Source organism: Hemiscyllium ocellatum, chromosome 9 (genome assembly GCF_020745735.1).
Source record: "Hemiscyllium ocellatum isolate sHemOce1 chromosome 9, sHemOce1.pat.X.cur, whole genome shotgun sequence".
Lineage (NCBI taxonomy): Eukaryota > Metazoa > Chordata > Chondrichthyes > Orectolobiformes > Hemiscylliidae > Hemiscyllium > Hemiscyllium ocellatum.
In genome coordinates, this window is record NC_083409.1 from 87,263,650 (window position 1) to 87,280,537 (window position 16,888).

Here is a 16,888-nt window from a genome sequence, read left to right on the forward strand (position 1 = left end):
ACCATTTCCATGAATCTGATCAGCGGGGTTCTATAAGACTCAAGCTTGGGCCCAGTTATTAAATATCTGTATCAACAATTTGGATGTGGTAGCCAATCGTAATATTTCCAAGTTTACAGATGATACAAAACTTGGGAGTATGACAAGCATGCGAAGAGGTTTCAAGGGTGTTTAAACAAATTGAGTGAGTGCACAATAACATGGCAGATGCAATTCATATGGATATGGGAATAGCACAGGAATAAGGCTTTAAAGTAGATGATGATCATCCATGGTCTAAAATAGCAGAACAGACCTGAGGGGCTGAGTGGCATATTCATGGTGTCTATGTTCCTTGCCTGACATATGTTCCCTCTTCCAACTTCATTTTATCTCAATTTCCTTTCCATCCCAGGAACTTCCATCTTTTTCTGCACTATCTTTCCTTCCTGTGGGTATCTACCTCAAATGTACCAAAGATACCCAAATTGACCCAAATCCACTGAAATTGACCCTTTTACAATTAAGTATTTTCAATCTAGATTTCTCTTTATCCTTTTCCAGAGCTATCATAAACCTTTTGAAGATGTTCCTCTACTCGAAATTGATCCACATGACCCAGCTAATTCCTCAGAACCAGAACCAATACTACCATCGTCCTTGCTCTGCTGGAAATGCACTATTGAAAATTCTCCTGAAAACACTTAGAAAGTTTTCACTTCTCTGTTATCTACACAATTATTATTCCAAGGTATATTCAGACAATTGAAATCTTCCATATCACTACTCTGTAGCTCTTGTACCTCTCTACAACAGAAATCAGGAACTTATGAATACATGAAGGAATTTTAGACCATTCAAATGAATCTCCATGTGATTACAGCACCTGGAGATGGTTGCCAGGACATATTTATGATAAAGAAGGAAGTATTGCAAAAGGCACACAAGAAAATATTTTGGGTTTTTTTAATAATTTGAAAGATCTAGAGGAAGTCTTAAATGCAATACCATCGGCTGAAGATTTTTTTTGTTCAATACTTCTAGAAATATTTTTTAAGATGGTATTCATGTTACCCAAAAGGTAAGATTTGAAATGTGAACACTAAAAAGTTATTCTCAAAAAAATGCCACAAAGAACACAAGAATGTTTCAGACTTACTTCTTGCATTACTTCCTCCCTCATTTTACTACCACCTGACAAATATCCTGACTATTAAAAAAAGTTTTAGCTACGCAGATTAATTCTCGCTATACTCACATATGTATGTAGATTAAAATAAGGATTAAAATAAATATTTTTAATATAATACTGAATATTTGATTGCAAAATATATCCGAATGTTAGGAAACAGATCGCCCATTCAGGGCAATCACCTTCTTTGTTAAATGAACTATTTGGTGCACTAATAGTCAAGCTTCAGTTGCTGTTACTTCAATTTTTGTTTAAAATTGGAAAAGTGTTTCTTTGACAGATGGTCAGCTGAAGATAACATATAAGCAAAAATGGATTTTTACAATTAGAGATGGTACAACATTACAACTGTTGCATCTTGAATCTCTGTGCAGAAATGATTTTTTCTTCTTGACTGAGGGAACAAATTATGACGAAAATATCTCACTTAAATGGCTTAGAACAGGTACAGCATGTTTTTGATCGACGCTAAGATTTCTTGCCTTTACCAAAACTTTCTGTAGGTCCTGTATGCCCAAAAGGCAAATCACCACGTAGACAGGAGGAATTTTCTACCCTTGGGGTGGTTAATTAAGACATGCATAGCATGTTTTTATTGTCTAAACATATGGTAGATACATGATCTACAGTATTGGATTACAAATGCAAAGGAAGCCACACACACAGCTACATAGTGCTAGTTAGGTCATGCAACATCACAAGTGATTGATTTTGCACTTTTCAGTGGCCTCTCATGTATTCTGTTTGCACAAAGTGTACTCTTGATTGCAAGCTTGTTCAAACAACACAGTGCTTATGGACCACAAAGTGCAACTAAGACATTGTATGAAATTATACTGTTTTGGCTCATAGCAGAAGTAAAGTGTTACCATATGGGCATAAAGAGAGAAAGTAAGTGTGCTGCTTTGAATTTTTGGTGCAGACCTCTGTTGGAGCACTAATATTCTTAGGACATGGTTTGTAGGTTCAATTTTCTGCATGATCCCAGGATGTGCCAAGGGGAGGCGTCAGCAATCATCAACCAATTCCCAACAGAATTTTGGACTGTGAGGAAATTCAGAGAATAGAAAGAAATAAACCAAAAACCCGTTTAGAAATTACAAATACAATTGCTATGGTTAGGGGGAGGGTGTTGTTATGATAAATCATTTTTGAGGACCCTATAAAGTTTCTACTTTGTGGTTCTTACGGGCTCAGTAGTTAGTTCTGCTACCTCACAATGCTAGGGATCTGGCTTCAATTCTACCCTCCGGAGACTGTATGTGGAGTTTGCACATTCTCCCCACGTCCCCATGGGTTTCTCCCAGGTGCTCCAGTTTTCTTCCACAGTCCAAAATTGTGCAGGCTAGGTGGATTGGCCAAGGGAAATGTAGGTTTATAGGGATAGGACAGGGGGCAGGCAGCTGGTCTGGGTGAAATGCTCTTTGGAGGGTTGGTGTGGACACAATGGGCTGAATGGCCTGCCTCCACATTGTAGGGATTCTATTATTCCAAGCCTTGCATAGCAATGGACTAAGGAAAAAAATGTGGTTTTCTCGTAATCATAACAATCTAATTGCAAAACTCCTAATATGGCACATTATTAATAGTGCAAAACTTTAGTTGAATGAGATGGCTGCAGCAGAGATCAGGAAGAAAATAAGACTACAGATGAGAAAGGTTGCAGGTTGGAAAAGAATGACATGGGAAAGTTTATGAAAAGGCAAACTTGTATTTATAAAGTGACTTTAATTATCATTGGTCATCTTGCAGCCAAGTACCTCTGAAATGTAATCACTGTCGTAATGCAGTTGGATAAGAACACAGAAAAACTTACATAAACTGGAGACCATAATAGCATAGGTTATCAAGAAAAAGTAAACATATTTGGACATATGTGTTTGTACATGCATGAATATCAGAACAATTAGAAAGGAGAGGAAAGCTGTTGTGACTCTGGAAAACTATAATCATGAACTGTAATTAACCCAGAGTTGAAAATCAATGTAAAATTCAAAGATATAAAGTGATTGGAAGTGGAAATGTTGGGATGGATGACTGGAGATAAGTAAAGTTGATCCTGTTCGAATTGAAAAACAGTAAGATGAATTACCATGAACAGAAATATCTGAAGTAAAATATCCCAACCTTTACTCTGTTAAGAAATGAGAATGACAGCAAAAAAAAACTACTGGAATGAAAGATTTTTGAATCACATATAATCTGGGAAAGCTAGGCTGTTTACAGTCAGTGTTGATAAAAGCATGACTTCTTCATGACCCAATCCCCAAAGAAAGTGATGAGAATATCTTGAACTGGTATTTATCAATTCACGTAACAACATTGAGGGTGCAAAACTACTGGTACCCATGTGGAGCAATGAAGATCTGGAAGTCAGAAATACCCAAGGTCAGGAACATGGTCAAAAATTCAATGATGAAACAGATAAAATAAATTATTTTCGTTGGCTATTCAACATATTTCAGTCCAAGTCAGGAACAGCTTTGAATGAATAATGTTGGGCATACAAGATTAACAACACAAAATAATCAATATATTCAAGTAAGAAATTAAATATATTTCCCAATTGGTCACTTGTTCCAAGTGTCTGGGAACTTACATCACAAACCACATTTTACTCACTAACTTAAGTAGCAATGAATTCCTTCTTATTATGATACATTAGCGATCATTGACACTTAAAGAATAAATCTGAACACGCAGCTAAATGACAATAAAACACTTTCACAAGATCACATATTTTTAAATAAAAACAAACTTACTATATACAGTCATTTTTCTATAGTATGACAGTCGCATTCCTGTGCAACCCCACACTATAAGAATCGTGCAATATAAATAACACTTAAAGTGTTGGTGATGCAACCACCTAGAGCCAAAATACATTTTAAAAATTTGTACTTTAGAAACGGTGTTCCTTATTTAGGGTGGCACGGTGTCTCAGTGGTTAGCACTGCTGCCTCACAGCACCAGGGACCCAGGTTCAATTCCAACCTCGGGCAACTGTCTGTGTGAGTTTGCACATTCTCCCAGTGTCTGTGTGGGTTTCCCCTGGATGCTCTAGTTTTCTTCCACAGTCCAAAGATGTGCTGCTCAGGTGGATTGGTCATGCTAAGTTGCCCATAGTGTTTGGTGCATTAGTCAGAGGGAGTTGGGTCTGGGTGGGTTGCTCTTCGGAGGGTTGGTGCGGACTTGTTGAGCCGAAGGGCCTGTTTCCAATTGTAGGGAATCTAATCTAATCTAATCTGTTCGTCAATCGTGTTACAGTGAATTCACATTAACAAAACATGCATTACAGCAGAATCACTTGTATTTAAAAAAATTAAACGAGGTAATGCTAATGCTATAGCATACAACTGTACTTATTTCAAGATCAGTTTTATTTGTAAAAATTCAGTCACATAACAGATTGGAAGTGTTGACATCCAGCTTTATTATGTAAAGATGGAAGATTCCCTGTGTCCATGACTTTCACTATGTTAACTCTGGTCTTGAAGGTAAACATAAGACTTCTTTTATGCGTAATTAACTACATGTTTGTGTGAACTGCATTTATAGCAGAGTTAATATCCAATTCTTAATGAGACTTTTCTAATTATCTTCCAGTTAATACTTTAATTCCTAGAAACAAAAGATATGTTTTGAAGCATATAAACCATGAACCAGATTTTCACAACATTCTATCTTAGCCATTTTTTCTGAATATCGGAGAAACCCCAAATTTCTTCTTCTCAACAGGTTAATGTCCGAAGAGATGTTCCATCAACCTAAAACAGCCATCCTATCTGGGAGCTTTTCAATCTTTTCCCATCACTCTTTGCTTGTGCATGCTGTAATTTGTTTTCTCCAATCACAGTCTGTTTAAGTAACTTGATTAGTTCAATTTATCTCTCCCTTCCTCATCACTGAGATCTTGGATCCAAAATTGGGCTTGTTAACACCCATATTTTGGGCATTGCAAAAAGCTCAAAATGAAATTTGTGAAGCATTTCTATGTCAAGTTGCACGAGACAACACATTGGGAAGAGCATAGCTATGTTCAGAGTGAGTGCTGAAGTGTGCAAAACAGCCAGATCATGACACTAATCAACATGAGCGAGACAGATTATTTTCTGACTATGTTCAATGAACTATATTATACACTGATAGTCAATAGTCAGCTTCCGTCCTTTCAATTTTTATTTCAACTAGAGAAAATTAGATTACAATATCACAATTAATAGATCTTAAATCTCAAAGATGATAATTTTGACAAATTTACTATAACTATGATTGGGATAAATCAATGGGAGGAGAAAGTGAGGTCTGCAGATGCTGGAGATCAGAGCTGAAAATGTGTTGCTGGAAAAGCGCAGTAGGTCAGGCAGCATCCAAGGAACAGGAGATTCGACGTTTCGGGCATAAGCCCTTCTTCAGGAATCATTCCTGAAGATTAGATTCCTGAAGAAGGGCTTATGCCCGAAACGTCGAATCTCCTGTTCCTTGGATGCTGCCTGACCTGCTGCGCTTTTCCAGCAACACATTTTCAGCATGAACCAATGTGAACAAATCATAACTCTATCAAATGGCACTGAAGAACATGATACATCTTTTTAATGGACCAGAAAGGTTTCATACCTTTACAAAAACTCTCAGTAGATCATGATTACACAGGACAAACACACAATATAGGAGCCAGAGTACGTCATTTACCCCCTTCCTGCTTTCTCTACCACTTAGCTGATGTGACCACAGCCTCAACTACATTTCCTTACTTACCCAAAACTCTGTTACTCACAAGAATCTACCTACTTCTGCTTTAAAGATATTTACTGGCCATGTCTCTGAAGAAGAGTTCAAAAGTCTGACGACCCTATGACAGAAATAAATTCTCATCTCCATCTTAAATGGATAATCCTTTATTTTTAAACTGTATCCTTTAATTTTAGCAGGTGCCACAAAGGGAAATGTATCCTGTCAAGTCCACTCAGGATAGTTTAAATTTCAAAACAGCATTTCTCATTCTCATAAATTCCAATGGATAAAAGCCCAGTCGATGGAACTTGGTGTTCAAAGGTAATTCCCCAATCCGAGTCAGAAATCATCAAATGAATGTTCACTGAACTTCTTTTAATGCACCAAATCCTTTCTTAAAGAAGAACAAAACAGTGCATTGTTTTCCAGGTGAGGCCTTGCCACACAAGCGCAGCAAAACAAACCTTTTCTCTTCCATTCCCCATGTAATAAATGACAACATCCCAGCTATTCAGAATGCTCATGCACACTGATCAGATACATTGATTTTCAATTCCAAAGTTGTTGCTGCACACAGACATTGGAGGTCCGTATAGTGGCAGGAAAATTAGTGAGAGCGTGGCCATTGATCATAAGGTGGAAGAGCATTTGGTCAATTGAATCTGCTCTGCTACTCTGATATTCTTCAGCTCAATTTTTCCATGTTAGCTTCATAACACTTACTGATTAACAGTATGGCTATTTCAGCCTTGAATACGCTTAACAATCCAGCATCGAAAGTCCTCTGGCATAAGCAATTCCACGGATTCAGTGCCCTCCGGGAAGAAATTCTTCCTCATAACCGCCTTAATTGAGCAATTCCTTACTCTGAGGTAATGCCCTCTGGTCCTAAACTCTCAAGGATGTGCGCAAACATGATCCTGACTTTCCCGTAGCCAGTTATTTTAACACAGCATCTTATTCACATGCCCGCTTGTCTGTTCTCAGCATGCTGCAATACACCAGCAAATCACAGCGCAAACTGGAGGTACAGGATACTTTACAACCTTCTAGACTTAATATTGAATTCAACACTTTCAGACTGTGAACCCACTCCCACTCCTTTCCTTTCTCTTAGCTTTATTTGTTATATTTTCTGTCATCATGTCCTGTCTTCCTTACCCCCACTCCCGTGGGACTGTCTGTTCTTTCCAGTTTGGCAGTTAGACACACCATTGTTCGGCCTTTCCCACATTCCAATCACTTAATCTGCTCTAATAACACCCTTTTGCCCCATCAATCCACCTCCTCACTCCCCCACAAACCAATACATAAATGCTGTTCCTTCCATATCAGCTCTGAAGAAGAGTCATCTGGACTCAAAACGTTAGCTTGTTCTCTCTCCATGGATGCTGTCTGATCTGCTGTGATTTCCAGCACTTTTTTTGTTTTCTTGTATTACCTGGATCCTCTTCTCATGTTTCAGCCATTTACCATCTCCAAACTGCAATTCACTCCTATCCTAGCAAACACACAAATTAAACCAGAAAACATTCAGCTTTACCCCGACAATATAGTCTGCTCTGAACTAACCTTATCCTCGTTTTTAGTGGTTAAGTATGCCACATTTACTCTTTCCAAAGTGAGTATTATCACCTTTTAGAGTTTTTGAAATGTTTTAACTAATTTAGCTTTAACTCCCAAGAACAAATAAACAATCTCTCTGGACTGCCATTGCTACACGCAACATGGTGGCACAGTGGTTAGCACTGCTGCCTCACAGCGCCAGAGACCTGGGTTCAATTCTCACCTCAGGCGACTGACTGTGTGGAGTTTGCACATTCTCCCTATGTCTGCGTACGTTCCCTCCGGGTGCTCTGGTTTCCTCCCACAGTCCAAAAATGTGCAGGTTAGGTGAATTGGCCACGCTAAATTGCCTGTAGTGTTAGGGGCAGTGTAAATGTAGGGGAATGGGTCTGGGTGGGTTGCACTTCGGAGGGTCGGTGTGGACTTGTTGGGCCGAAGGGCCTGTTTTCACACTGTAAGTAATCTAAACACTAAACACATGCTCAGTGAAACCAGCTGCTGTTTCTGATCCTCAGTCTCCTCTCCCCAATTTATCCAATTTCTCTTCATAACTAAAACTCCCCAGCTCAGGCAACATGCTGGTGATCTCTTCTTCATTCTGCAGCATAAGAACCTTCCTATAATGTGGATTCCAGAACTGCATACAATAGTCTAGCTGTGGCCTAATCAATATTTACAGTATCCACGAGAGATACATCTGAGACCTACTGCAGATCATAGCGAACCCATTCATTTAAATGCGAAATTTACCTCTCTGCCAGCCCCTGGTTCTGGAATGTTCCATGTAATATTTTTGGGCCGTGGCAAACAGCGGATAACTGAAACCGTGGAAGCAGACTCTATGGATACGGTGGTCGCCCTGTATACAATTGTAGTAGAACCTCCCTACTCTTAAGTTCCATGCTTTGGCGATTAAAAACAAGTATCCTATATGCCTTCTTAACCACATTATCGAACTGTCCCTTAAAGGACCAGTGGACAGGCATACCAAGGTCTCTTGGATCCTCAGTGCTTCCCAGGGTTCTACCATTCATCATGCATTCCCTTGCCTCGTTTGTATTGCACAGTGCATCATTTCACACTTATCCAAATTGAATTCCATTTGCCATTTAGCATCCCATGTGACCAGTCCATCTATACATCCCCCAGTCATCACCTCACCCACTTACCACCTCACCAATTTTAATATCACCCGTAAACTTACTGATCAACCCTCATATATTCAAGTCTAAAACAGTTTATATATATTACAAACAAAGGCCAATGACTGAGCATTCAGAGTTCTCTGTCAGAGAGATTCCAAAGGTTCACAATTCTTTGGGTAAAGAAATTTCTAATCTCTGCTCTAAATGACAAAACTTCCCTGCAACTAAACCTGTCGAGTCACTCAAGAACTTGAAATATTTCAAATACATCACCTCTCGTTCTTCTAACCTTTTTAAAATTAATTTGTACAACTTGAGTGTCGCTGGCTGGCCAGCATTTACCGCCAGTCTCTATTTGCCCTTGAGAAGGCAGTAGCAAGCAGCCTTTTTGAACCGCTGCATTCCACATGCTGGAAGTTGACCCACAATGTCAATCTGGAAGGAATTCCTGGATTTTGACGCAATGTTGGAATAGTGACACATTTCTAAGTCAAGATGGTGAGTGGCTTGGAGGGGAACTTGAAGGTGATGTTACCTTGTCCTTCTAGCTGCAAGTAGTCATGGGTTTGGAAAGTGCAGTCAAAGGATCTTTGGTGAATTTGCGCACTGCAACTTATAGGCTGTACAAAAAGCTGCTGAGTGTCAGAGGTGGAGGGACTACCTGTGACCCTCTGTCTGATATTGGCCAATTCCAGGTAGCTGTGTCTTTGGCAGTTGACTGTATGTTGAGGGTATGACTCCACGGACTTCCTTTCCCTTGTGTTTCCTGTGCTCTCCTATTGCTCAAGGGTCAGTCTTTCCTGTGGAGAATGGTGTTTGTCTCTGACAGTGAAGACAGAATCTGATGTTCATGCATCCTTGGTTACCGTTGCAACCTTCTATTTACACAACTCTATTGTGATTGTCAGACTTGAAAAGTGTGGTGCTGGAAAAGCGCAGCAGGCCAGGCAGCATCCGAGGAGCAGGAATGAGCACAACCAACTCCGCCCCCATGACCAACTCCGCCCCCACGACCAACAGTGCCCCCACGTCCGGGCCCCAGCCCCAGCCCCACACTAGGTCCCAAGTCCTAGCTCCCAGCCCTGCTGTATTTTCACCATCCCTTCAGACCTCCCCCTCTCTGAGGATGAATGATCAGTCCTCAGCAGAGGCCTCACCTCCATCCCCAACACTCCCGGATCAATGAGTTCGACACGCGGTTAGACATCGAGCATTTCTTCCACTGCCTTCACCTCCACGCCTACTTCTTCAACCAAGACTCTCTCCCACCCTCTGCCGACCCCTTCTCCTGCCTCCAACACACCCCATCCACCTGGACACCCCGTGCTGGCCTCTTACCTGCCCTCGATCTCTTCATATCCAACTGCCGCCATAACATTGACCACCTCAACCTATCCACCCCTCTGACCCACTCCAACCTCTCACCATCACAACTCGCAGCCCTCTACTCCAACCCCAACCTCACCATCAAACTGGCAGACAAGGGAGGCGCAGTGGTAGTTTGGCGCACCAATCTTTACACTGCTGAAGCTAGGCGCCAACTCACGGACACCTCCTCCTACTGCCCCCTTGACCATGACCCCACCTCCCACCACCAAACCATCATCTCCCAGACCATCCATAACCTCATCACCTCAGGGGATCTCCCATCCACCGCCTCCAACCTCATAGTCCCACAACCCCGTTTCTACCTCCTGCCCAAAATCTACAAACCCGACTGCCCCGGCCGACCCATTGTCTCAGCCTGCTCCTGCCCTACCGAACTCATCTCTGCATACCTTGACATGGTCCTGTCCCCCTTAGTCCAAGAACTCCCCACCTATGTTCGGGACACCACCCACGCCCTCCACCTCCTCCATGATTTTCGCTTCCCCGACCCGCCTTATCTTCACCTGGACATCCGGTCCCTATACACTTCCATCCACCAGCACGAAGGCCTCCAAGCCCTCTGCTTCTTCCTCTCCCGCCAATCCAACCAGTACCCTTCCACTGAAAACCTCCTTTGACTGACTGAACTGGTCCTCACTCTTAACAATTTCTCCTTCCAATCCTCCCATTTCCTCCAAACCAAAGGAGTAACCATGGGCACCCGCATGGGCCCCAGCTATGCCTGCATCTTCGTTGGATATGTGGAACAGTCCATCTTCCGCAGCTACACTGGCACCACCCCCCACATTTTGCTCCTTCATTCCTGAAGAAGGGCTGAAGAGGATCGTATGAGGAAAGGCTGAGGCACTTGGGGCTGTTTTCATTGGAGAAAAGAAGGTTTGGGGTGACTTGATAGAGGTGTACAAGATGATTAGGGGTTTAGGTAGGGTTGACCATGAGAACCTTTTTCCACGTATGGAGTCAGATATTACGAGGGGGCATAGCTTTAAATTAAGGGGTGGTAGATATAGGACAGACGTTAGGGGTAGATTCTTTAGTCAGCGAGTCGTGAGTTCATGGAATGCCCTGCCAGTAGCAGTGGTGGACTCTCCCTCTTTATGGGCATTTAAACGGGCATTGGATAGGCATATGGAGGAAAGTGGGTTAGTGTAGGTTAGGTGGGCTTGGATCGGCGCAACATCGAGGGCCGAAGGGCCTGTACTGCACTGTATTTTCTATGTTCTATGAAACGTTGATTCTCCTGCTCCTCGGATGCTGCCTGGCCTGCTGTGCTTTTCCAGCACCACACTTTTCAACTCTGGTCTCCAGCATCTGCAGTTCTCACTTTCTCCTGATTGTTAGACTTCCAAAGTTCACACTTAACTCCTCAATGCCAGGGTGGGGGGGGTAATGACAAACCCTGTCAATTCCCGAGTGTACACTCTTTTCACTAACAATACAGTGCCAAGGACACCTTTCCAAATGCCAAGATGATCTCTGCCCCATTTACCCTCTTATTATCTAGGATAATGCCTGGCGGCAGCCATAACTGACTCCCTACTCTGTACCTACTTCTTTTCAGCTGCTTAGAAACAAACAGCTTCTGAATGCCACATGTTTCTTTTCAAAATTGTAGCCCTCACCTCTAACAAATTCTTAACAAGGTTATTTAAATAGTCTAAGAAACAAACAGGATCTCTCTCCCACCCTCATTCTTGTACTGGTTAACATTACCCTTTTTTAAAATATGGCATGCTGGCCAACATAAGAATTGCCCAGCTCCTTACCCAATCATTGTTCCTAACGTCATGAAGGGGCTAACATTTCAGCTGTTGGTCTCAATCCTGTGGTCTGTCTTGTCAAGACATTACAAATTTTGCACTGAAAAGCCATGAACTTTCTGTTCTGTGACAAAGGTACTGGAATGCTCATGTACTATATTGTCATTTGCAGTATTTTGATTTGAATTTAATGACAGTTATTAAAATGCCTTGACAATTGCCAAATTATTGACAACTGGTGAAAACAAAGAGCAAATTCAAACAAACTAGATATTTGCCTTTTAATTTAGGTCCTGGGAACTTGGCCATTATCCAAGAGCTCTGTAAGAAATCTCAGATTGTGGGGCAAAGGCTGCTATAAGTGAAAGCTAAGAATAAAGGAAAATGCCAGCTGTTGATGAAATACATTGCTCTTTAAAGTTACTCCAAGTTCACAAAAGTTTCTAAAATGGGCATTTTGATGCCAAGTGATTTGTAAATCTTGTTATGAATTGCTACAAAAATTTAATCATTTTGAGATTTCACACGATTTTAAGCAAATGCCAAGAATCACCTTTTGAGCCTGCATAACTGTCATACCACCCTCCTCAATGAATTAAAGCAAAATAAATCATCCAAAGAAAGAATAATGAGGGATACATAAATTTGGATAAGCCCCAACTAAAGTCCTCATTAGCAATGAAAAATTATGATCGAGCCAATTGGTCACTTAAAACAAGATTAACTTCAAACAGTCTCATTATAACTTTAACGCAACACTTCAGTAAACACTGAAGTGAAGAACATACATTGTTCTGCCAATGGAACAAATAATATTATTCTTGGTACAGTAATTACTTAAAAGTAGGACACACAGTTAAGCTTAAATGAGCAGGCTCAATTCTACTATGGTTAAGTATTTATTATTTATTCCTGGGGCAAGAGTCTTCATTAATTCATTCACAGGATAAGGGTGTCACTAGCTATGGTGCTGCTGGAAAAAGCACAGCAGGTCAGGCAGCATCCGAGAAGCAGGAAAATCAACGTTTTGGTCAAAAGCCTGACGAAAGGCTTTTGCCCGAAACGTCGATTTTCCCACTCCTCAGATGCTGCCTGACCTGCTGTGCTTTTCCAGCACTACATTCTCAACTCTAATCCCCAGCATCTGCAGTCCTCACTTTCGCGTAGACAGCATTTATTTTCCATCCCTAATTGCCCAGAAGGCAGTTAAGAATCAACCACATTGCTGTGGGTCTGGAGTCACATGTAGGCCAAACTAGGTAAGGATGGCAGTTTCCTTCCCTAAGGCATGTTTGTGAACCAGATGGGTATTTTCGACAATAGATTTGTGGTCAACATTAGATTAATTCCAGATTATTATTGAATTCTAATTCCAGCATCTGCCATGGCAGGATTCCAACCCAGGTTCCCAGAACATGATCTGAACTCTGGATAAATAGTCCAGTAATAATACCATAGCCATCACCTCCCCTATAAAAGCACCAGCATTAGAGAAAACAAAACCAGAGAGGGAAAACATATGCAGAGTCATGTATATGAAAACACCAAATACATTCAGGAAGACCACAGAAAAATCAAGAAACTAGAGGCACAGAAAGCACAATAACAAGGGAAAGGAAGAACCCTTCTACTTTATCTCTTATCCCACACTCCCCAAAAAGAGAGGGCAGTCTCTCTCAGGAAGAGAGATGGAATGTGTGTTCAATTAGGTAACAATACAGGTTATCAAGTCTATTAGGGCTGGATGCAGAAGGGGAGACATACGTAGAAAATATTTCTCCATCGTTACAATGATCATAATTTCATTTCAATATCAAACCTGGTGGTAAGATTACACAGTAAACTGGATTCATTCAATTGAGAAACTAATATAATACTCAACGAATACTGTTAATTGTAAGAAAAGCTATTTGAAAGCTTGCAATACTTTAATACAGTTTTTGAATAGTTTTTCAACTGGTAATGCAGCACTTATTTCTATCCTACACAGGTGTGTGAGATCATAAGTAAGGGGAAAAAACCACACAGTTTTCGAGAGGGAGAGAGACTGTGTTTGTGTGTGAGCATGTGTGCAGGGTGTTTCGAGGAATAGTCACTGGGCCCGAAACGTTAACTCTGACTTCTTTCCACAGATTTGACCAACCCTGCTGAGCTTTTCCACCAATTTTTGTTTCTAATTTACAGCATCCACAGTTCTTTCAGTTTTAATATAAATCGTGAAGCTGTATTGTGCCTCGGTTGAATACAGTGAAGACAGTATGGATTCCATCTGCCACATCTGCCATCTTTGAGAGGAGATTCCCAAGATATGTAAAGTGGTCCAAGGAAGGAAGCTGGACGTGCAAGGATCAAAATCTGTCAAATTCCTTTCAGTTGTTTTTCCATTATTAAATGGGGCTACATCACTGTGCAAGTGAGGCTTTTTTAAAACAATGATTGGAATGCTCGAGCACACAACAGATAGAATTAAGTAATCCATCAAACAGGCCAGATCAAAACCCAAGTCTTGCCACATTCCATTGCGAATGTTAATGAAATGAACAAATAAAGGGAGGAGGCTCCAGAAAGACCCCTTCACAGCACAGTCTGGCACTTGAATCAGTATCTCAGTACATGTGACAACAGTAAAAATCAAATCAAATCTAACAATGGAAAACCCAGAAATGTGGACTTTTTACATTAGACAGTAAAAGCATTCCAACCACCTTCAGTCAGATGTTATGTGGATGATCCATCTTGGCCTCCCATTTTATAATTACCAGTTTGAGGGGCATGAATAGGATAAAGAGACAAAGTCTTTTCCCTGGGATCGGGGAGTCCAGAACTAGAGGGCATAGGTTTGGGGTGAGAGGGGAAAGATATAAAAGAGACCTAAGGGACAACGTTTTCACGCAGAGGGTGGTACGTGTATGGAATGAGCTGCCAGAGAATGTGGTGGAGGCTGATACAATTGCAACATTTAAGAGGCATTTGGATGGGTAGATGAATAGGAAGGGTTTGGAGGGATATGGGCCGGGTGCTGGCAGGTGGGACTAGATTGGGTTGGGATATCTGGTCGGCAAGGACAGGTTGGACCGAAGAATCTGTTTCCATGCTGTACATCTCTATGACTCTATGGCTCTAATTAGATTCACTTCATGTGCTATGAAGAAATAGCTGACAGCACTGGATTCAACAAAAGCTAACTCACTTCCTATTTTCTCACATAACAGTAGCCACTCTTTAAAAACAGAATTATAGTAATTGGCTGTGAAAAATGCTTTGAAATACACAGACAGCAGAGGAGTTGTTTTAAAAAAGAAATTTTTCTTCTAATTAAATATGGTCAAGTATACACAAGAAAAAAAATTCACATTTTGCAAATTGTCTTGGATGCAGTTTTGCATGAGTCAAAAACAGGGTTCAAGTTCTGCCAAAGTACTATAGCAAAATCAAGGCTGAAACTGTTGCACTGCTGTATTTGGATGAGGTATTAAAATGAGGCCCTCCACTCCCTGTTTACGTGGATGCAAGAAATAACTTTAAGTATAAAATTGTAGAATATTGAGATTCCAGTCCAGAAAAGGGAAGCCTGTATTAGATATAGGCAGCAAAGATCAAGTGAATCCCTAAAGGAGAAGAAGGGGAGTAGGGTAATACTTAAGGGGGAAATCAAAACAGCAAAAAGGGGCATGAGATAGCGTTGCAAATAGGGTTAAGGATAATCCAAAGTGTTTCTACAAATACATTAAGGACAAAAGAGTAACTACAAGAGAACAGGGCACCTTACACATCAACGTGGCCATCTAGGTGCAGAAGGTGGGGAAAATACTAAATGAGTACTTTGCAATAGTGTTTACTGTGGAGAAGGAAATGGAAGTTAAAGAACACACGGAAATAAATACCAATATCTTGGTAAGTGTCCATTTTACAGAGAAGGAGATTCTGGACACCTTAAAACACAACAATGAATAAATGCTCAGGTGTACCATATAGCTTTGTGGGAAACTAAGGAAGTTATTGCTGGTCCCTTTGCTGAGATATTTGTATCATCAATAGCCACGGGTGATGTGCCAAAGGACTGGAGATTGACTAACATACTGCCATTATTTAAGGAAAGTGGTAAGTAAAAGCCAGGAAACTAAAGGCTGGTGAGCTTGACAGCAGTGGTGGAGAAAGCGAGGATTGCAGATGCTGGAGATCAGAGCTGAAAATGTGTTGCTGGAAAAGCGCAGCAGATCAGGCAGCATCCAAAGAGCAGGAGGATCGACGTTTCGGGCATGAGCCTGAAGAAGGGCTCATGCCCGAAACGTCGATTCTCCTGCTCTTTGGATGCTGCCTGACCTGCTGCGCTTTTCCAGCAACACATTTTCAGAGCTGACATCAGTGATGAGCAAGTTGTATGAGTGGATCCTGACAGATAGGATTTACATGCATTTGCAAAGTCAAGGATTGATTAGGGATAGTCAGCATAACTTTGTGCATGGGAAAATGTGTCTTACTGGCTTGTTTGAGGCTTTTGAAGAAGTGACGAAGAGGAATGATGAAGGCAGAGCGGTGGACGTTGTCCACCATACAAAATTAGCTCAAAGGTAGGAGACAGAGGTTAGTGGTGGAGGGTTGCTTTTTGGAGGCCTGCAACCAGCGTTGTGCTGCAATGATCGGTGATGGATCCACTGCTTCTTGTCATTTATAGCAACGATTTAAATGTGAATATAGAAGACATGGTCAGTAAGTTTGCAGATAACACCAAAGATGGTAGTGTAGTGGACAGCGAAGGAGTTAATCTCAGAGTACAACTGGACTGTGATCACATGGCCCGATGGACCGAGGAGTGGCAGATGAAGTTTAATCTAGATAAATGTGATGTGCTGTATTTTGAATAGGCAAATCAGAGCAGGACTTATACACTTAATGGGCAGGTCCTGGGAGTGTTGCCAAACAAAGAGACCTTGGAGTGCAAGATCATAGCTCCTTAAAAGTGGAGTCGCAGGTAGACAGGAAAGTGGAAAAGGCGTTTGGTATCTTCGCTTTATTAGTCAGTGCCTTGAGTATAGGAGTTGGGAGGTCATGTTGTAGCTGGACAGGACATTGGTTAGGCCACTTTTGGTGCCCTTTTTACAGGAAAGCTGTTGCAAAACTAG

The 16,888-nt window shown here is 41.3% G+C and overlaps 1 protein-coding gene across 8 annotated transcripts in view; it reads right to left on the reverse strand.

The window, feature by feature from the left end:
- The window catches only part of LOC132818810 (CMP-N-acetylneuraminate-beta-1,4-galactoside alpha-2,3-sialyltransferase-like), a 598,325-nt gene that overhangs the window by 405,990 nt on the left and 175,447 nt on the right, over window positions 1-16,888 (reverse strand). The window lies entirely within an intron of this gene.